Source organism: Anoplopoma fimbria, chromosome 18 (assembly GCF_027596085.1).
Source record: "Anoplopoma fimbria isolate UVic2021 breed Golden Eagle Sablefish chromosome 18, Afim_UVic_2022, whole genome shotgun sequence".
Lineage (NCBI taxonomy): Eukaryota > Metazoa > Chordata > Actinopteri > Perciformes > Anoplopomatidae > Anoplopoma > Anoplopoma fimbria.
Window position 1 is genome coordinate 12,150,965 of NC_072466.1, and position 21,214 is coordinate 12,172,178.

The window sequence follows — 21,214 nt, forward strand, 5'->3', positions numbered from 1 at the left end:
GACTTGCCATAGCAGGAAAAGCACTCTAATAACATCTAAGATGACTGTGTTTCATTCAGGTGTTCGTTTAAGCCGTGCCAGTTAGACACAATGCACTAAAGCAGGGCTCAGGAACTGGGACACCTAAATGGAATGCAGCCATTATTAATGTTAGATGTTACGCCTGTGCTTATAATATTAAAATAAATGATGATATTGTGTGCGCAAAATATTTAAATCTCAAGATCAACATGGCATGAAACAGCCCAAAAAATGATCATATAGGTTCATAAAATAACCAATGCTACAGCTTTAAGAGATACTCTAGTGTGATCAAACTCTCCAAGTGCTGTAACAAAAGCAGCAGGTAACTAAGGTTTCAATTCTGCATGAATATGAATCACCGTTCAGCAATCATGGGGCAAAGGCTAACGTGAGTTTCTGTAAGAGGCCTTCATGTGTTTGTGAATGTTCAGAGAGGACACTATAGTGTAAGTCAATAAAGACCTACAGAGTATTTACTTATTTTTTTAACAATAAAATCACAATTCTGAAGAAGTTAAATGTCTAACAATCATTTTACTTGAAGACAATAGTTTTAAAACATTTACAATGAAAAACAAAATAGTACACACAACTGGGGATAAAAAAGAAATCCCCTTAGTGTGTGTACTGCCCTTTGAGCACTACAGACAAACAATCAAAGTTAGTGATTGGCGATACATGAGCAATAATATAACATTGACCTGATTATAAATATGTTTCTTTTTCAATAAAGATATGTGATAAACATTATTATATATTAATTTTTCCATTAAAATGACCTCAGGATTAGCCTACTCTCTCAAGAAAAACAACCTCAAACAATAAAACAAAGGCTGAAGAGGTAATTTAATCACATAGAACACCCCCACCCAGTGCTGACAGACAAGTCTCAGTTTGTGAAAGGTTTAACCTTTGGCCTGCCACAAGGACTGCTCAAACTTTGGAACCAGGGCAACACATTTGCAAGTCCTGGTGATCACATACAGTAAGATTGGAGAACTATAAAAGCCGAGGGACCAAAGCACAAGAATTAGTCTTCACAGAAAGAGGAGGACTCTTTTTACCTTAAGGCCTTCAGGAGCTCTACTAAGCCCATAATGGGTGGTATCAAGCTCTGCCTTTTGCTGCTGCTGGGCACATACACACTAGCCCGTAAGTATTATTATTTTATTTTGAAGCTTATAGATATAGCATGCTATTTTAAGTGTAAATACTACTTTGGAGAAAGAAGTCAGTGTATGTTTATTGCTTGGTTTTTTGAAAGAGCGGATGATTTCTTTTTACGATGCTGCTGTTTTTGTTTGTGAACATTTTTAATAGTGTTTGGTAGTTTAGTTTTGTAAGTTGTAACTATTCAAATTACTTTTTAAAAGACTAACACAAATCATACAAACTTAATAATGATTTCATTGTATGTAAAAAATAATTTAAGTATTCCATTTCTCATCTAAGTTTTAGAGTAACTTGTGGCTTTTTAAAATGTCAAGCAAATGCATTTTTTCTTCCTTTACAGAGCAAGATATGGGAAGTGTTGATGAACAATCCCCAGTTTGCTTATGTGAGTTGTCTTTTCAATCTTAACAAAATTATTATAAGATGTGATTTAACTTGATAAATACACAAATGAGTTAATCTGTCAGCAATCATTTATCATGTTATCCGAGTGTTCAAGTAATTAAAAGTATTTAAAGTCTGTAAATTTCTTAGCAAGTGTAAAAATTAACGTGACAGAGCTCTAAATGATGTTTCAAATATGTTTTAGTGGCCAAAAGATTCAAAAACTTCCGGCGGTTTGTGTACAACTATGAAGCTGAAACCTTTAACAGCGTGAATGGCGCCACCGAAAATAAGAGCGGCCCCAAAGTCTCCTGCAAAGTAAGTCTCACATCCCAAATCATTATTGAAAACACTCAACACTTAATAGAAAGCATTAGTACTTAAACATTTTTTTATTTCTGCTGCACAGGTTGAGGTTGAAGTTCCCCAGACCTGTAGCTTCATCCTCCGTACAACAGAGTGCTCACTGAGCGAGCTCATTGGTATGGACCCAGAAGGGAACCCAATGTATCGCCCTGCTGAGGGAGCTCTGGCTTTCACAGCTGCTATGGCCAAGTAAGTTATGTTTTACAGCTAATATTTATTTTCAGCTGTATTATTTAGTCACAAAACTGAGGACTACATGATCAGAAGAGTGGCTAAGATTGTGGAAATAAAAGAGAAGGATTGGCTTAATGGCAGGTTGTAAATGATGATCTGTCCACGTCAACAGGAACGCCTTGAAGATCACAGTTGAAGGACAGACTTATGTCAGCCTCTACCCTGAGGACGATGAGCCCGTCAACATCCTGAACATCAAGAGGGGAATCATCTCTGCTCTCATCGTGCCAGTAATGGAAGAGGAGAAGAACAACAAAATGGTAGCTATCCTCACTGTTTTATTGCTTTCTTTTTTTGCTTTGTCAGTATTTACAGCAGTCTCTAATCAATTCAGGTCAGAGTCACCATGTAGAGATTGATTCTGATTATGGTGAAGACTCATGCAATGATGAACAAGTTGCTCATTAAGCAGATAAGCTGCCCCAGTCACAGGTGATAAATACACGTCTAGAACATGTGCTCACAATGACAATCTTCAGCTGCAGGTCAAAGTCCTAGATAAGTTTATCTTGCTGATGGTATCACATGCTCTCATAATGGGGGGGCAATCTTTCAGCTCAATTGTTAATCAGATTGCTTAAGGACAAAAAAACATGTTTACCACATTTTGTTGCCTCTGATCATTTCAGTCCACCGTGCACGGAGTGTGCCCCACCGACTTCACCGTCAACGCCAGAGAGGACATTGCCACCGATGTGACTGTCAGCAGGGATCTTTCCAACTGTAACTCTTTCGCTGCCCGCAGGCAGGTCACCAGTCCCATGGCCCTCATCACTGGCATGGTAAGAGATTAAGCAACAACCTCCTACTAGCGCTATCACAAACTAAAGCCAAGAGTTGTTTGAACAGGGTTCAATAGCATAATATAAATTAACAGAAGCTATATTCTCATGGTATAAATCCACTGATGGATTGCCCAACAATGCCAGAGGAAATTCACTAAAAGCAGTCCATGTGAAACTGAAAACAAAACATCCTAAACACTTTGAATCTGCTATTTTCTTCATTGCTTTCCAGCAGTCTGCTTTTCATCATACTCTAACAAAACATTGTTGTCTTTCTGCCATCAGAACTACCCTCTGTCCCAGATGATTGGCAGCACTCAGATTTGCAACTACAAGTTTGACAACCAGAAGAAGCACATGACCAGTGGAATCTGCACAGAGAAACACATCTTCCTGCCCCTCTCACACCAGTAAGTTTTAAAACAATAAATGATGCACTCATTAATAGAGGAGTTTCACCATTTAATGTCTTTTAGACTACAAAAGGGACTAATTTCTAGAATGGGTAGAGAACCATACTTCCCACTTCTTCAGAGCAAAAATTGACAATGTTAATGAAGGTTTGTTTTATTATTTGTGTACAGTTTAGGACATTTCTTGACTTATATATGCTTTAGAAAAAGTATTTTTGGTATGTTTGTATAAATGTTTTTGTGCTGGATATGATTTAACATTGTATTTAACATAGTATTCTCCTTAGTGGTCCATATTTCCCAAAAGTTCCAAACCAACAAATAGAAGTTTATATATAATAAAATAATTGTTTTGCCTATTTTGACCATTTGTTTTCTACAAACAGGAATGAGTATGGAATTTCTACTCTGGTGAAACAAACTGTGACTCTGAGAGAGACCAGCAAGATCAATGACAGAATCTTTGATCGCAGTAAGTGTTTAGTTTTTAAAGATAGTTTTAAAAATATCAAAAAATGCTCAATTTGTTAATTGTGTCAAGTTTGCTGCATTGTCTTATTGTGATGTAATTCTGTGCAGATGAGCACAACCTCAAGGACTTGGCCATGGAAGTTGCTGACGACAAGTCTCCGGTGCAGACCAAGGATGCTGTCATTGCCACCATGCAGCAGCTGAACACCCTGTCAAAGACCACTCAGGGCGAGGACCGCGCCGGCCTCTTCAACAAGCTGGTGTCCGAGCTGCGCGGCCTGGAAGTTGAGGTTGTGGGATCTGCTACTGTCGAAATGATGGACATGTCCCAATTTCTGACATGGCAATCTTTGACTCAGTGCGGCACCCCAGAATGCACTAGCGCCATGCTGAGGATCCTCAGGACCTTTGACAATGCTTCTCTTGAGGTTGATGCTACTGTCTACGCCTTGGGAATGCTGTCCAACCCCTCCCGCCTCATGGTGAAGGACATGCTGGAAATGGCTCAGTACAAGCAGAGCAAAGCCATCATGTATGCCCTGAGCAATGCAGTCAGGAAGTAAGTAAACTTACATAAGATCTTTTTTAAATCTGAGTCCACCTTAATACTGTAGCAGTGAGTGGGGGTTTATATTGTAAATGAATCACTAATGTCTAACTTTGTCACTAGACTGTACCAGGCTGAGGGCGTCACCCCTGAGATCACTGCTGTCTCTGAGTTCATGGCTTCGCTCCTGGGCGCGGACTGCGCTGGAGAGAAAGATCTGACCTTCCTGACCTTGAGGGTAGGTAACCAGCAGTGAACACAGGCCGCTTAGGAACACAACTTTTTATGGCAAACTCCAGTTCCAGTATTTTGTCTTATTGTCTTCTACTATTCCATCCAGGTTGTTGGTAACATGGGGGATGCAATGGAGGTTGCTGACGCTGCTATAAAGACCATCCTGCTGAAGTGCATGAGACAGCCTGCAACCACACTGTCTGTGCAGCTGGCTGCCATCCAGGCTTTCAGACGTATGTCTGTGACAGATGAGGTAACTAACATCCCCCATCACAGATGAACAATGTCCTAGATTTCCATAGATTTTATGGTGTGGAATTTCCACAATGACAAACACGTAACTGTTGTTTTTCTGTCCAGGTTCGTTTGAACCTCCAGAGGGTCAGCCAGTACCCCAAGGGTGCTGTGCAAAAGCGCCTGGCAGCTTACCTGATCCTGATGAGGAATCCCCAGGACAGTGACATTGAGATAGTGAAGAAGCTGCTTAACCAGGAGCAGAACATGCAGATCAAGTCCTTTGTGTCTTCCCATGTCTACAATATAATTTCCTCCACTGATTCAGAGACCAAGAAGTAAGAATAGGACTCCCTTCAACTGACAGCACAATCTATGCTTTGTTACATTGAAGCAACTGTGCTGATTTAACAACTCAACTTCTTATGATCTGTCATTTTCACCCCAGACTTGGTCAGAAGATAATGGATGCCCTGCAGGACACTGACGTCACCACACACAGCGACTACACCACAAAGTCTCGCAACTACAAGCTGGGCCTGGCACAGGACAGCATGCAGGCGGTCGTCCAGGGCAACATTGTCTTTGATCCCAGTAGCCAATTGCCAAGGGAGGTGTTGCTGGAAACTACATTGGAAGTCTTTGGTTTCAACATGGATCTTTGGGAGGTATGTAGGCCATAATAATCATTAATGTATTGCTGTTTCAAATTGTAGTTTTACACTTAATGAAAACACTAGCAGCAGAAGACTAAACTCATATGTGTGTTCTTGTTATTATTACAAATGCTCTGCTGCACTTTCTTCAATCATTTTCGCCAACCCTACCCTTCTGCCCCTAAAATAAAACCTATTTAGCATTTTAAACAAATTATTTGGCCAAGATTCAGACTGTAACCCTCACTGTTTTTTAATGTAATTGTTTTATTTTTCCAATAGATTGGCATGGAAGGAAGGGGCTTGGAGCCAACAATTGATGCTTTGTTTGGAAAGAATGGGTTCTTCCCTGACACTTTGGCTAAGACTTTGTACTGGACTTTAGACAAGATACCACCAAAGATGAAAGAGCCCCTGAATAAATGGGTTCCTACCATGGACACAGAAGGAAGAAAGGTACATCTTGTGTGTTGTTATTTCTGTTAAATACAGTTAGTCAGGGTTATTATTATAATTTCCACCGATACCAACACAATTTATACAACTCTTTGTAGATTCCCGAAAATCTTGTGAGAGAAATTGTCCGCAACTTCAACAAGCTGGTGAAGGATCTGCAGAGTCAAGAATCCCCAGAGGCCACGGCCTACCTGAAGATCATGGGAGCAGAGCTTGGCTACATCAAGGGCAACGATCTGAAGTTTATTGCTGAAAACGCAATGATGTATGCAGAAATTTTCATGAAGATTATTCCTGAAAAGGTAATATTCTCTACTCCTGTTATACACTTACTGTCTTTTCCTAAACCAAAGCGAGATATAATTGAAATTGACCCTTTTTTATTAGGTTGTGGCAAATCTGATGTCCAGCACTGAGAATGAGATCTTTGCCCATTACATCTTCATGGACAACAAATTCATCATGCCAACAGCATCTGGCCTGCCTCTGACATTTGCTTTGTCTGGTACCTTTGCTCCTGGAGCAAAGGGAGGCCTTCGCATGGATCCAAACATGGTAAACTTTCCATCTTTTATCCTGAAACTACCCTCAGTGCTCTGTCAAAAAGTCAATTAAAGTGTTATCATTATGCTTTTGCTGTTTTATTGATGTACTTCCTTAAATGTCCTGCAAAAAGTGTTACAATTATAATGATTAAATATATAGTAGTAGTATAATATATTGTAGTTGTATTATTGTAGCAGTTTCATTTTATATTTTCTCATGACTCTGCAACCTAATTAATTTAATGTGATCTGTTTTTTCTTTCACAGAAGGAGCTGCTGTTCTCACCCTCTATTGGAGTTGAGTTTGTGACTAAGATGGGAGTCCACGTCCCTGAATTTGTTGTGTCCGCTGTTGAGATGCACACCAACATGTACCACGAGAGCACACTCAATGCCAAGATCACCATGGAGCAGAACCAGGTCAAGCTTTCCATACCCGCCCCACAGGGCACCACCAAATTCCTGAGCATCAGGTAACAAATAACACAAAATACATTCATAAATTATATATCATGAATGAAAAGTGCTTATGTAGTAGATGGTAATAATTATTACAGACTGTTAAACAAAGTTATTCGAAGATGGAAACTGATTTGCTGTTTTTTCTTTGAAAAAGCAATAAAGTGCTGATTGTGGGTGCTGGACACGCTACATTGATCCCACACACAGAGGGTGAATCAAGCTGCAAACCCCTCTTCTCTGGAGTCAAATACTGCATCAAAACACTCCATGCCAGCACTGGAGATAAAACTGCTGTGCCTTACTTCCCCTTGAATGGAGAGACTAAGTAAGTTCTTCTTTGAAGAATCTGTGATTATTTTGTCAATTTATATATCAATTATTGCAACATACTGATGCTTTTCAAGTCACAAGGAAATGGAAATGTAATTGTGTCTTGCCTCTGTTTAGTAGAAGTAGTCAAAGTTTGATACACAAATACTTGGTGAAAGTTTTTTTGTGTTTTTTTACATACACAGTACAATATCATAAAAGATTTAACATTTTAAATGTAACTCTTTTCAACCCAGGTTTGCTGTGGACATCAAGCCTTCTAAAGAGGTGTCCGAGTACACAGCCACCATCACCTACAAACTCCTCAGCGAAGGAAAGGACGGCAACCAGAAGGTTGATTCTTTGAAGATGGCTCTGAGAGCTGAGGGTATGAGCATCTTATTTGGAAAACATTACAATAAGTTATTCTATGTGCCATAATATCTTCCTTCTTCATTTTTATAGGATAACATAGATGATTGATGAAGTTATACTTTTGCTCACTTTAGGTTCTCAGCCGACCGAGGCTACCGCCACCATGAAGTACAACAGGAACAGGAATGTCTTCACCACCCAAATTCAGGTACCTGACTTTGATGTTGAGGCCGGCGTTAAGATTGCCATGACCGACAGCAGTGCCAAAGGCAAATCCATGACCCTCGAGATCTCCAACAAGAACGTGCCCCAGCTCTCTCTGATTGGCCGTGCCAAGTGAGTCAACCCAGCTAAAATCTTTGTTAAACAAACTGTCAATAAATAATATATCTGAGAGCCATGTACTGTTACATTCCCATTTCCACAATAATGCAACAGCATTTTTATATACAGGCATTGACTTAATTATTTTTTCTCTATTAATCACAGGCTTCAGACCATGACCAATGGCATGCTGCAGGTTCAGCTGTTAGTCCCCTCACTCAAGACTGATGCCGCCATCACTGCCACCATGAGCAATGCTGATGGACTCACAATGGAGATCAAAAGTGATGTCAAGCTCCCAGAGACCTCCTCCATTCAGGCAGTCACATTCAAATATGGTATGTCTGCTAAAAAAATATATAACTAATGGACTTCAGAAATTGATAATTCCATGCATTTGTCTCAAACACTGTCTCAAAAATAAAGTTAAATGCTAAATGCTTTGTACCTCAGGTGAAGACCAGGCTGAGATTCAGCTGAAGTCCAACATGAATGCTGATACTAAGATCCTGGTGCCTTACACTGAAGCCCTTCAGGCCTGGCTGAGGCAGTTGGCGGATGATGTCATGGACCAGCAGGTTGTAAAGACAGACATGAAACTGCGTCATGTCCTCAACAAGGCAGTTGAGGTGAAAATAATAAAATCATTACAACTATTTATCAGACCTTGACTAAGTTCTAGTTCTTCCAGACTAACGCATGAGAAATGTGGTGCTTTTCCAATCAGGCCAGTGATATCTGGATGGACAAAATCTCAGCTGATGTTCCCTATGTTGAGACTCTGAGGAACAGAATTGCAAGTGTGGAAATGCCCTCCGTGCCTGAAAATCTATTCATGAACCTGTAAGTAAAGCCCAAATCTAATGATAATTATTATTTTTCACAACATGTACTCACCAGTTAAATGTATATTTTAAATTAAATAATAACAAATGCTCTGCTTGATTCCTTTCACCAGGGATAGCACATTCAAATACCAGTTCAACAAGGACCGTATGGCCATCACTGTCCCTCTACCTCTTGGAGGCAAATCATCTGAGGAGCTAAGGATACCTCCAATGGTCAACTCCCCGAGCATCTCAATGCCTCAGCTGGGCATGGAGTTTGCCTCACAAGAGATCCAAATCCCCACTTTTACCATCCCCTCTGAATATGATCTCACCCTGCCTCTGATGGGAATGGTGGAGGCATCTGCCAAGGTCACCAGCAACTATTATAACTTGGAGGCAACTGTGTCTGCTGGTAACAACACTGCAGAGTCTCCTAGCTACATGGCCAAGTTCAGCGTCATGGCTGACAGTCCAATCAAACTTCTCTCCTTCTCAACTGAGGGTAATTTAATCTTTTTTCTTGTCTTTAGTTAAAATAATTATACATTTATTATTTAACTCTAGAGGAACAAAATAAAAGTTAATTAAAATTGTACTGTTTTATCTGTTTTACAGGAGCTACAGCAATCACAGACACAGCAGAGAAGACAATGAAATTCACCATTGATGGTTCCCTGAACCATATTCTAATGAACACAGGTTTTAATGTGTTGGAAACCATTGCTGTCACAGACAATGTAATGTCAACAGGAAGGTATAACATCTATGCTGTCGCCCCTGTTGGCCTGGAGACATCGCTGACTATTACCACCCAGGTCACCCTAGATTCAAACATGCTCTCCGGAGATATCAACACAGACGGAAGTGTGTCTGTTGGATCCATGACTGCTAGCACCACTTATCTCCACACCTTCTCTGTTGAGCCAGCAAAGAAAGAAGCTAAACTGGAGAGTACACTGAGGGTGAACTCTGAAATCCTGAAGGTTGCCAACAAGATCAAAGCATCATATGAAAATGAGGAACTCATGATTGAGTCTAACACAAACATTAACACTAACCCCATCAAGCACACCACCAAAATGAGCCTTAGCTATAAAGAAGTCAAGCTTACCATCCAGTCTGACTCTGTGACCAAGGCTGATGAGCGAATGGTTCGTAGCCAAATGGAGTTCTCTGCCTCTGACGGACAGGCCAGCCTCAGGATAGAGAATCAAGCTGATGATACAGTGAACCGTGCCTACTCTTTGTTAACTGGGTCCATGAACCCCTCCGGCTTGGAGATCAATGCTGATGCTTCTTTGAACCTCTTCTCAAGCCTGGCCTCTTACAAGGCAACCTTGGCCCTGAACACGAATGGCCTGACCACCAGCTGTACAACAACTGCTCAGCACAGCCCAATGACCTTTGAGAATGTTTTCCACGGTGGAGTTGACACCTCTGGTGCCACCGTCTCACTCACCACTAAGGGAGCCATTCAAGAGAACAAAGCTGAACTCAATGTTGAGGGAAAGATTGCAAGCACGGACGTGTATCTCAACGGCATCCTTAAGGGTAACCTCTTTGACATCAACACCATGAACAGAGTGAACCTCAGACTGAATGAAGATGGCTTGATCCTCTCCAACAACATAGTTGGATCTTTCAACGAGATGAGGACCGAAAATACCAACTCACTGTCTCTTACACTGAGATCTTTCGTGCTCCGCTCCAAGACTGACAACGTCCTTGACAAGAGGAACTCCTACATGCATGACATCGCAGTTAACATGGAGCGTTTTACTGCCTCAGTTAATGTGAAGAATGACCTGAAGATCATGGAGATTAACTTTGTGAATGATGCCCAGTTCAAGGCAGAGCCCTACAACATGGAGCTGACTGGAACAATGATGGGAGTCTTTTCAGAGAAAGAGCTCAAGCATACTTATGAAGTCAAGTTTGTTGATATGGTCTTTTCTGCAAAGTGCAATACCAATGGTAAACTCCTGGGCGCTCAAATAACACATACCACTGATATGGAGGTTGCTGGTCTGACCATGAAATTTAACAATGTGGCTAACTACAACTCACCATCTATTCGTGTGGACAGTACAGTCACAACTGTTGCTGCACCCTTCTCTCTGAACATTGATGCCATGCTCAACTCCAATTTTGCATTTTATCTCTATGGGGCGCAGAGTGGCGAACAATACAGCAAATTCCTCCTTAAGGCAGAACCCCTGCTGTTGACACATTCATTTGAGTACAGAGCCTCAACCACCCATAAACTGGACAACGAATACACTCTCAACACCAACATGGACAACAAGTTCAACAGCATGCTGAGCCTCCATGAGCAAAGTGTCACAATGAAGATGGCATCCCAAGTAAACGAGCACACTTTTGACCAAGTGATGAATGCCTATAACAATGCAGAGAGAATGGGTATTGAGATGTCAGGAGCTGTTTCAACTCCTCTCTTAAGTGAGGTCACAGAAGATTATGCCATCTCTGCATTTGTGAAATATGACAAGAACAGTGACAGCCACTTTGTCCAGATCCCATTCATTGAGCATCTGCCTGCAGTTATTGAAAACATGAAGACCACAATGATGAGGCTGATGGACCAAAGCATTGAGATGCTTAAAGACATCAACACCAAATATGAGATCAGTGCCAAATTGCAGAACAAATTGTTAGAACTGAAGGAGGTTATTGATAGCTTTGACTTCAACCTCTTTATCGAAGATCTGAGAAAGTTTATCAACTCTATGGAAAATGTCATGACCAACCTGACAGCAAAGTTCCCAACTGACAAAGTCATGAATGTGCTGCATTCAATGAAGGAGGCTATTATGGCTTGGATCAAGAAGCATAACATTGCTAACAACTTCAATATTATGTATGCCAAAATAGAGGAGATCCTCTCCAGCTATGAGGTTGAGAAGATAATTGGGGCCATCATGGACGAGGTTGTTAAAATTATGAAACAGTATCAGGTGAGGGAAAAGATGCAGTCTGCTTTTGCTGCTCTCAAGTCAATTGACATCGAGCCTTTGCTCAAAAGAGTTATGGCACCTGTTCAGGAGCTTGTGAATGAGCTGTATTCCTTTAACTTCAAACAGCTGATTGATGACATGAGTGACTATTTCATGAGGATGGTCCAGAAATTCCAATCTTTTGATTATGACACATTCACTATGGAATTGAAAGAGAAAGTTGCAGATATGAGCAAGATTCCCTGTTTTGGAAAACTCTATGGAGAGTTCAGAGTTACCTCCCCTCACTACACACTCAGGACCAATGGTGACCTCGAGAATATCACAACTACTTCAGTCACACCAGAGTTTAAAATCAACCTTTACTCAAAGGCTTCGTCTACTTTGAAAATTCTTGACTTCACAGTGGATGCCAGTGCTCAAGTTGCTGCGCCCAAGATGAGTCGCCTGTCCATCTCTGAGAACATCAAAGTTGACCAGTCATGTTTCACACTTGACCACAAGGGAACAGTGACTCTCTATGGCTTGTCAGCTCAAGCTTCTGCTGAAACTACTGCAAAGGCTAACACTGAGTTATATGTTGCCGAGCTTGTCAACAATGTATTCTTTGCCCTTGAAAATGGAGTTTCTGCCACTGTGGAGACTAGCTACAAACATGATCTCAATATGCCATCCCCCAACATCTTCAGCGAAACATCAGTCAATCAAAAGAACGTCCTCCAGCTTGATGCTGGCACTGCCACTCTGACCATTACCAATCTGGCCAATGGAAAGTATGCAGTTCAGGACTTTTCGGATGAAGCAACCCACAAGAGTGACATGGAGGTGGTGATGGATCTCCACACAACCAAACTGACTTTCACTGGAGCAACAGGCAGCAGCCACTTGAAAATGAATCAAAATGTGGTCGCCGATATCTGCATTTACCGCCATGTAATTATTGATGCCAAGTTTGAGACAGAAACACCTTTCATGAAGGGCAGTGTTGCAGAAGTCAAATTCCAGGCTAATGCCGCAGACCTGAAAATTGATTTCACTGCCTCTCACAGTGCAGAGCTGGCTGGACAGGTTGAGGGAACTCTCTCAAACTCTGCACTTGCTTTGGTCACACCTAGTGGGCTTATGTTTGACACCAAGAACAAGGGAAATGTCAAGGTTGCCCTTCCATTCAAGCTGTCTGGAAAGATGGATCTCCAGAATGACATCTCTTTGACCGTTAACTCTGAAGTGCAGCAGGCTAGTTGGACAGGTCTGGCTAGATTCAACCAGTACAAATATTCCCATTACTTCACCATGGATAATGGTGACGGAGAAATTAACATACTTTCCCAGATCAATGGAGAAGCTAATCTGGATGTACTGAAGGAGCCTATCACCATTCCTGAAATAACTGTGCCATTTGTTGGCATGATGACACCAAGAGTGGAAGACTACTCTCTGTGGGAAGACACTGGCCTGAGCAATCTCTTGATCACAACTCAGCAGACATTTGACATGAACTCCAAGCTGAAGTACATGAAGAGCCCTGAGATGAACACCATTGACATTAATGTAGATCCAATCATCGATTTATTTAATAACAATGTCAAAACTCTGCAAAAGAAAATGCTCATTGGTAAGAATAAGGCTGCCGCCATCCTGGTTACATCTTATGACCAAGCAAAGGCAGAGTATGAAAAGTATAGCATTGAGCTTCCCAAAACCATTACAGTCCCTTCCTACAAAGTTCCAGTGATTAATGTTGAGGTGTCCACATTCACCATTCCCCTGCCCGACATCAGTCTCATCACAACACCTGCTCTGCATGTTCCATCTGCCCTCAGCAAGTTGACTCTTCCAAAAATCACTCTACCCAAAATTAAAAGCATCAGTATTCCAGTACTGGGTGATCTGACCTACGAGTTCTCCATGAAAACCGCAATGGTCACACTCAAAACTGATGCTAGCATGCTAAACCAGGACAGCATCATCATCAAACTTGGTGCTTCCTCAACCTCTGAATTTGAGGTTCTGACTGGAAAGATTGAGGGCAACACCAACGTAAACACGGTCGGCGGATTTAAAATGGTCTCTGTCCTGTCTGTGAAACATCCAATGCTTGAGGGAAACCATGACAGCACCATCACTTTAAGCTATGAAGATGTCCATACCACCTTCACCAATTCAGCCAAGGTCAATCTCCCTGTCCTGAATATGGAAATCTATCAAGAGATTACTGGAAATCCAAAGGAAGGCCTTGTTGTTTCTATATCCACTCCATCTGCAGGACTCGTTGCACTTCAAATGCAGACTAAGCGCCCAGCACAAGTGAAAGCAAGATTCTATGGTCGCTACCCGGTAAGAGAACGTTTGCTTACTTGTTTGCTTACTAATAAACAGTTGATTGTAATTTCAAGGTAAAAGGCGTATTAACATTTCAGTAATATTTGTTTCATGTTTACTATTTCACACAGTCTGAGCCAACAACCGACATTGATATCTTGGCTCTGAAGCTGTCTGTGATGAACTCTGAGAAGCTGAACCTTCAGACAACCTGGAACATGGAGATGCCATATGAGATGATGCTGGGACTGAAGAAACAGGTGCCCACAGTCATGGAAATGGTGTCTGATCCTGCTGTCAGGACATACAACACAATCTCCAGACATGCTAGTAGCCTTGAGGGTTCTTTTGAGCAGGCTAGAGAGCAGGGTAAAGTGATGTTCAAGAGGGCTGTTGACAACTTTGCAGCAGTAAGTCCTTCTAATTTTATGACAACTGTCACAGAGAAGACCATTTTGATCCTCAAAGAGTACCAAAAGAAAGTTGGAATTGTCCTGGATGCTGTTGTTAAATTCTTGAGAGAGACCCAGTTCCAGATTCCTGGTTATGGAAAGAGGCTGTCTGGGCTTGAGATCTACCAGAAATATACCGCTTTTGTTGCCGATGTATCTGAAGAGGCTGTTCAAAAAGTTCCAGAGTACTTTGCCTACATGTTTACAGCAGTCCTTGATTATTGCCGAGCCATTGAGTTCACCCTTCCTGGCTCGAACTACGTTGTCAGCGGAAGTGAAATTCTTGATGACTTGTTTGTGGCTTTGAGGAAAATTCAGGACCAAGTGGTTGTGATTGTTAGGAAACTGGGGGAAATCCAGCTGGAAGATGTCATTAATAAATTATCTGCATTTGTGCAGTTTACCACTGAGCAAAGCGAGAAGTTTCTCCAAACCCTTAAATCTCAGAACGTAGAGAAGCTCTCCACCTTTGTGACCGATGTATACAATGATGCCATCAACTCTCGTGTCCTGGCTGATGTTGCCAATCAGGTTGAAAAGGCACGCAAAATTGTTGTAGAATATTTCACAGCCGTTAAAGCTAAACTCCAGAATATTTTTGCCGAAATGTCATTTGAACAACTTCAAGCTGACATCCAGTCCTGGATTGACTTATTGGTAAAACGTATGAATGCTTTCCACAACAATGTCATGCAGACACTTAAGGAGAAAAGCAAAATTATTGAACCATTTGTGAGAGTAGATGACAGACACATGGAGGTTAACATTCCTTTTCCATTTGTTGTCAAATCCAACTAACTGACTGTGGCTAACCAGGATGTACTACAGTGTTTGTATTGACTGCATCTGTTGTGTTACCATGATGCATGTCTCTCTACTCTTTTTTTCAAATTAATTTTGTGTTATTTCCCTCCCAGTTGTTCTGGTCCTACTGTGCTCCCTTTTTGTCTTATACTATTTAAAAACATGTATGTCACCAACAATAAAGACAGTTTGTACTGCATACTGTACATCTCTGTGCATTTTTTGTATATAATTTAACATAAATTATTAAAAATTGAACTACTTGGTATGCTTATAAAAGTAAGGGGAAGCGAAGGTTCTACAATAAGATTTTTCCAGGCTGCTAAAATCATCTTCAGATTTTATTTTCCTCCCCAATATAAATTACATTTTCCCGACAAGAAGCCCTTAAGTTTGTGCTTCCCTAGAACTCACAAATATATAGTTACTCATTAGAAACTACATAGTTTACACAGTCACAAAATGATATAACTTTAAAAAGCTCACTGTACACCGCTACAACATGACCATTCGTTTGTATCCTCGTGTCTAAATTTAGCAGATACCCAAATAGCTTCCGTGACACAAGCTCTCTTATCATTAAACTGTGAGAATAAGTGAGTCAGTTTGACAGTCCTAAAACGGACTCACACTTTGAAATGTATGATTTTTTTTTTCATAATGGCTATGTGTAATCATAAGCAGTGTTATCCAGATATTTTACTTAAGCAAAAGAAGCAATAAAACAGTATACGTATACTCTAGTTGACATGCTTTAGTACAAAAGCATTTTCAGCTACATTTATGTAAAGTATAAAAAGGAAAGGAATACTCATAATACAAAAAATAAAGCCTTAATATAATGTTGTACTGTACTTTAAAAACGTTACTTAATAAACTCATTATGTTGGCATGTAAAATAATAAGTAAGTAAAATACTGAGTTACTCTACCACTAATCATATAACCCATGTTGAAGTTATGGGTAAATGTATCCTACTAAAAACAGAAAGAAAATCCCAAATGCAATAGATGATTCAATTCACAGAATATTGCAACAAAGTTTATATAATTGTCAATAAATATATACATATTCTTTGAGGTATGTGGAACCTAATACGAGCTGCAACACTACATTCAGTATTTGTCTTTAGAGAGAAAATTAGGCAAAAGCGCATACGTAGAGGTGGTGAAACACAATGATTTTTTTTATTGACTTTCCCAAAACAGTACCATTTGTTTTCTTACATTCTGTATTGTTTTTCCCTCACAAAAAAGTTCATTGTTCCATTCAAACCTGGAAATTATGTCATTATTATTATTTTTATGACATAGTCATAATTTAATAAGTTCTTACACACAAATATGTTTGGCACATTTTCATAATTTTCCTTGTCCATGGTTTCATAGTTGTATTCTTCAAAGTATATAACAAAGAAAAAGATGCTGTACTCTGTCTGATCAGGAAATATTAACCTAAATCAGAGGCACATGAGGGGGGCCAGTGTGGGATAATAACCAGTCTAGCACAATGCATTCCTGTCCTGTAAGTCAGCAAAAAGCCCAGCAACAGAAAGCAGGGAGGAATGTGACGTCCACACCATTGTAACCGGTTGGATTTATAAAAGATAACTCTTTTTAAACTGTGATTTATCTTGGCTATGGTTATTAAATGAACCAAAGAAAAATCACATGTTTAAAGAGAAATTGATTTGTCACGAAAAGAATAACTCAAATGGTAAATCCACCAGGGTTTTTACCCCGGATTCCCAGTGTTGCACCACCCTCTGTAACTGATGTTCATAGCTGTCATTAGAGCAAGCACTCCCACCATTGTGTAAAAGACAACAGTAACGCAACACTGCTTCTCGAAACACATATCAGACATGAGCTCATTACACAAAAAAGGAAAAATAATCTCAAACACTTTGATTTCTGTTGCCAACTTCAAATCTCTGACAATATTTTTGACCAAATAAATTTGAGGTACATTCCATGGTCATAATGGAAGACATTAAGGTTTTTGTGTTTCTCAATCAATCAAAGTTCAGCTGTAAACAAACATTTAACATCTTCAGGAAAAAAAAAAAATGTTATTTTACAATTTACATTTATATTTTACCTAGTGTTTTAGTCAAAGGCATACCCTTTTGTTTATGTTTGTGTAATTATCATACAACTGTGGTTTTAATAACATAACATCCTTTTTTAAATAGCCACTCTTTCCCATATTCCTATTTTGAGTGTGTGCTACTGGCTCATAGAGCTCTGACACAGCCTTCTTTTCACGACACTTTCTAAGAAAAAGTGTTTTAACTGAGCAAAGCAAATCACATGCTTCACCATCTCACATGCTCAATCTTCTCTCGGAAATATCACCACCATAACTGTAAATGAAGCTGTAGCTAAATAGAAAATTGCAAACAGGTCTTTGAAGTCTTTGATACAGCTAGACCTGGATTTCCAAGTTTAGAAAACATGGTGGGATACTGTATGTGCTTCAAAATGTGACTTTCATTGTTTGTAATCCATGATAAATAAGCATCTCTTTAATGAATGTCCTCCCTCACTGAGTCATTGTAGTCACCAGCAGAGCATAACATTTGGGGAAGAAGCATGCTTAGCAAAAAAAAAAATACTGCTTATCATTGTTTGTACATTTAACTGTCACAAAACATCTACAAAAAAAAAAAACCTACTAAACCACACTGTCTAATGACTCTTACACCTATAATGGTATTTGGCCTAACATCGGCATATAGACATGTAATACTTTGAGCCAAAAACATACTTTTGGGATGTGGTTCCAACTGACACCTGATTCCTTGAACTGTAAACTGAAGCCATGTCTTTATTCATGGTTAAACATCATAAGAAATACCATGGGCATTGTTGCAGTGACTTGAACTAACGGTTAGAAAGTTCCAAACTTTCTGTGAATTACTGTAGTGTCTAAAAGCAATTCTGCTGTGCAATTTCACAAATTAAATATTTTTTATATTTTTACAATACAAAGTGGACATAAACGAGTGCAATATATGCTTGTTACAAAGTAGGCTGTAACCTTGGCATTAGAAGTGGCCTATGCAAACACTTGGAAACACAAAGAGTGAGCAATTTAAACCCAGGCTCAAAAGCAGGCCTTCAGAGAGGACATGTCCACCTCAGACAGGGGTAAATAAGGCGTCCGCTGACAGGAAGTTTGTCCTTTTTACCCCTCCACCTGTCATACTGGGATCATGTGACCAGCAAAAGAACATGCTGTAACCAGTGCATTTCACACACACACCGATGATCATCGATTGTGTTTAAAAAAACAACTTGTTTGCAGTCATTATTTTTGGCCCAACCAAGGTCGTCTGATTATAAAAGGGAGTATCCAAAGCCATGGCCACTGCCCGTACATGTTCACACACCGATCCCAGCGGCGGAAGCGTCCTGCCTGCGCGTCACGGTTCTCCAGACAGCGTCGATTCACATCAGAACACAGCACTTGAGACAACTCCCTGATGGTATTTTCCGTTTTTGTAAAGACGCCCGTGTTGCAGTCTCGAATACCTCCCAGATCCCCTCCTTGGTTTTGGCAGAGCACTCCAAATAGTCATATGCGCCAATGCGCGTGGCCATGGCCCGGCCGTCCTCTGCTCTCACCGGCTCCAGTTTCAACCGGGACAGCTCGTTCTTTACGTTCTCGTCGTTGCGCAGGTCTTTCTTGTTGGCCACTAATATAATGGGCACATTGGGGCAGAAATGTTTGACTTCGGGGACCCACTTTTCGGGGATGTTTTCCAACGAGTCCGGGCTGTCCACGGAGAAGCACATCAGAATGACATCGGTGTCCGGGTAGGAGAGGGGCCGCAGCCGGTCGTAGTCCTCCTGCCCTGCGGTGTCCCACAAAGCCAGCTGGACCTGCTTGTTTTCCACCTCTATGTCCGCCACGTATGTCTCAAACACAGTCGGAACATACACCTCGGGGAACTCGTCTTTGCTGAATACGATCAACAGACATGTTTTCCCACATGCGCCGTCCCCCACCGCGACTAGTTTCTTCCGTATGTCTGCCATTACTGCCTGTTTTTCCCCCCTTACCTCTCGCCTAAATCCGGCATCAAAAACACGGATCCTCTGGGGCCGTTCACTCCCTCTGTTCTCTAAACCCTGAATGAGACTCGTCCCGTCGGCCGCTCCCGTCTACCAACACCGGAACATTTACCAGTAACCACCGCAGTGTCTTTATAAAGCATAGGGTGGTTTCCTAAATTTAGCAATCCAATCGGAAATAGGGAGGTGAGATCACAGTTTGAAGAGGAAGAGGTGATTGGATCTCACCCGGTTCCCTCATGCAGAGGAGGGTCATGGAACACGAGGACCCACCCGAACCAGGATCGGCCCAAATCAACCAAATATAACTGCATGATGATGTTTTACGCGAAGATTGTGTGAAATTCTCCTTTAGTGTGACTTCTATTACCGGCTTCTCGCCACTAAATTACTCCCTTTATCCGATGAAAACATTTTTTTTTTTATCTGTACTCATCCTTGTCCACAACATTGAATAAACAAGTATCCAATTAAATACATGTAATATCCGCTTCATATTCAAACAGCTTTTATGGGCTGAGGGGCCCATTGAAATGATGTGTAGGCCATTTTTGTAGTTTTCAAATGTATTAGTGCAAATTGAACAAAAATAAAATAAAAGCTCAGGTTAGTTGCACTTAGATGCACTTATGACTTCTGGTGACTAGTAGTTCTCTTGAATAACTATGTTGAATACACTTAATGTAATGTAATGTTGGTTCAGCTCTGCAGTGTGTAATAACTATATTGTGGCTTTCCATTTACAGCATTTAGCAAGGGGCATATGAGAGGTTTTTATTTTTATTTTGTCCCAACATCAGTGTTTTTCTCCATTTACAGTACAGCAATAAATCAAAAATGAATATTTAGATGGAAAAACTCCCAGTGTAAAAGCTGTAAAGAAAGCAATTTGAGAACTGTAGTTGGCTGTAGTTTTTTTTTTTTTAATAACATCCAGCAGCAATATGAGCGCATTTTTTAAGAGAAATAGTGCTTATTCATAAAAAATATGTTGGATGAGCACATTAAAAACACTCAGGCGCAGCACTGATGTTACCTTCACATGGTCTACAAAGGCTGATATGTCGGGAGGCACATTTACATTGATTGTTATACGCATGTCTACGTAGTTCACGCTATTTACAGGGAGGGGGCACTAGCGTAGGCAAACTCTTAGCATTGACTATCAAGCGAGCCTTGCTAAATCACCGCTCTCTCCTAGGAAACAAAACAATATAGACTCGGGTCGACGGCGTGCAGCGAGCATCGACCCTCTCTGCAAAGACAACGCGTGAGTATCTGCTCTCTGTCGGTGCACATCCAGGGCGGAAAGCTGCGCGGAGAGATCGGGTTAAACGCGACCGCCGTGCTGAGAGTGTTTCCCCTTTTGTTTAGCGGTAAAGGCCCCTCTGTTTGGGACTTGAAGGGGGGCCATGTTGTTTAGCCGCTGAGTGTTTGGTTGATGTTTCAGCTCACACAGCAGCAACTTGCATTAGCTATTTTATTTTTTTTGTTGGGGGGGTTTATTGGGCTTGTTGCATCCAATCAATGTGGTATTTAGAGGCAAGAAAAACAGCTCGTGTTCGTGTCACACTGGAGCACACGTGCAGTACTGTGAAACAATGATAAAATACGAGAATTTAACTTTCATGTCCAGCGTCGCCAACCAATAATAAACAGAGCAGGCCTGCTGCGGGCAGCGTTAGCATGTTAGCTTGTTAGCACAGGAGGCTGCTAATGCTCGCTCTTGTGAAGTAGCATTAGCTAACAATAAACATGGT

General features: G+C 40.8%; 1 pseudogene across 1 annotated transcript in view; it reads left to right on the forward strand.

The window, feature by feature from the left end:
- Nucleotides 1-1,048: 1,048 nt before the first annotated feature.
- LOC129107585 (apolipoprotein B-100-like) overlaps nt 1,049-21,214 on the forward strand; it is a 35,433-nt pseudogene continuing 15,267 nt past the window's right edge. Inside the window, exons 1-28 of the transcript XR_008531882.1 lie at nt 1,049-1,176; nt 1,538-1,582; nt 1,787-1,899; nt 1,991-2,136; nt 2,294-2,441; nt 2,811-2,963; nt 3,252-3,376; nt 3,766-3,851; nt 3,959-4,409; nt 4,521-4,635; nt 4,738-4,884; nt 4,992-5,203; nt 5,314-5,533; nt 5,804-5,977; nt 6,076-6,279; nt 6,365-6,532; nt 6,790-6,995; nt 7,139-7,309; nt 7,551-7,681; nt 7,803-8,004; nt 8,158-8,330; nt 8,446-8,621; nt 8,720-8,835; nt 8,951-9,324; nt 9,438-14,134; nt 14,251-15,368; nt 18,902-19,640; nt 20,564-20,728. The product of XR_008531882.1 is annotated as an apolipoprotein B-100-like (transcript). The remainder of the gene's footprint in view (nt 1,177-1,537; nt 1,583-1,786; nt 1,900-1,990; nt 2,137-2,293; nt 2,442-2,810; nt 2,964-3,251; nt 3,377-3,765; nt 3,852-3,958; nt 4,410-4,520; nt 4,636-4,737; nt 4,885-4,991; nt 5,204-5,313; nt 5,534-5,803; nt 5,978-6,075; nt 6,280-6,364; nt 6,533-6,789; nt 6,996-7,138; nt 7,310-7,550; nt 7,682-7,802; nt 8,005-8,157; nt 8,331-8,445; nt 8,622-8,719; nt 8,836-8,950; nt 9,325-9,437; nt 14,135-14,250; nt 15,369-18,901; nt 19,641-20,563; nt 20,729-21,214) is intronic.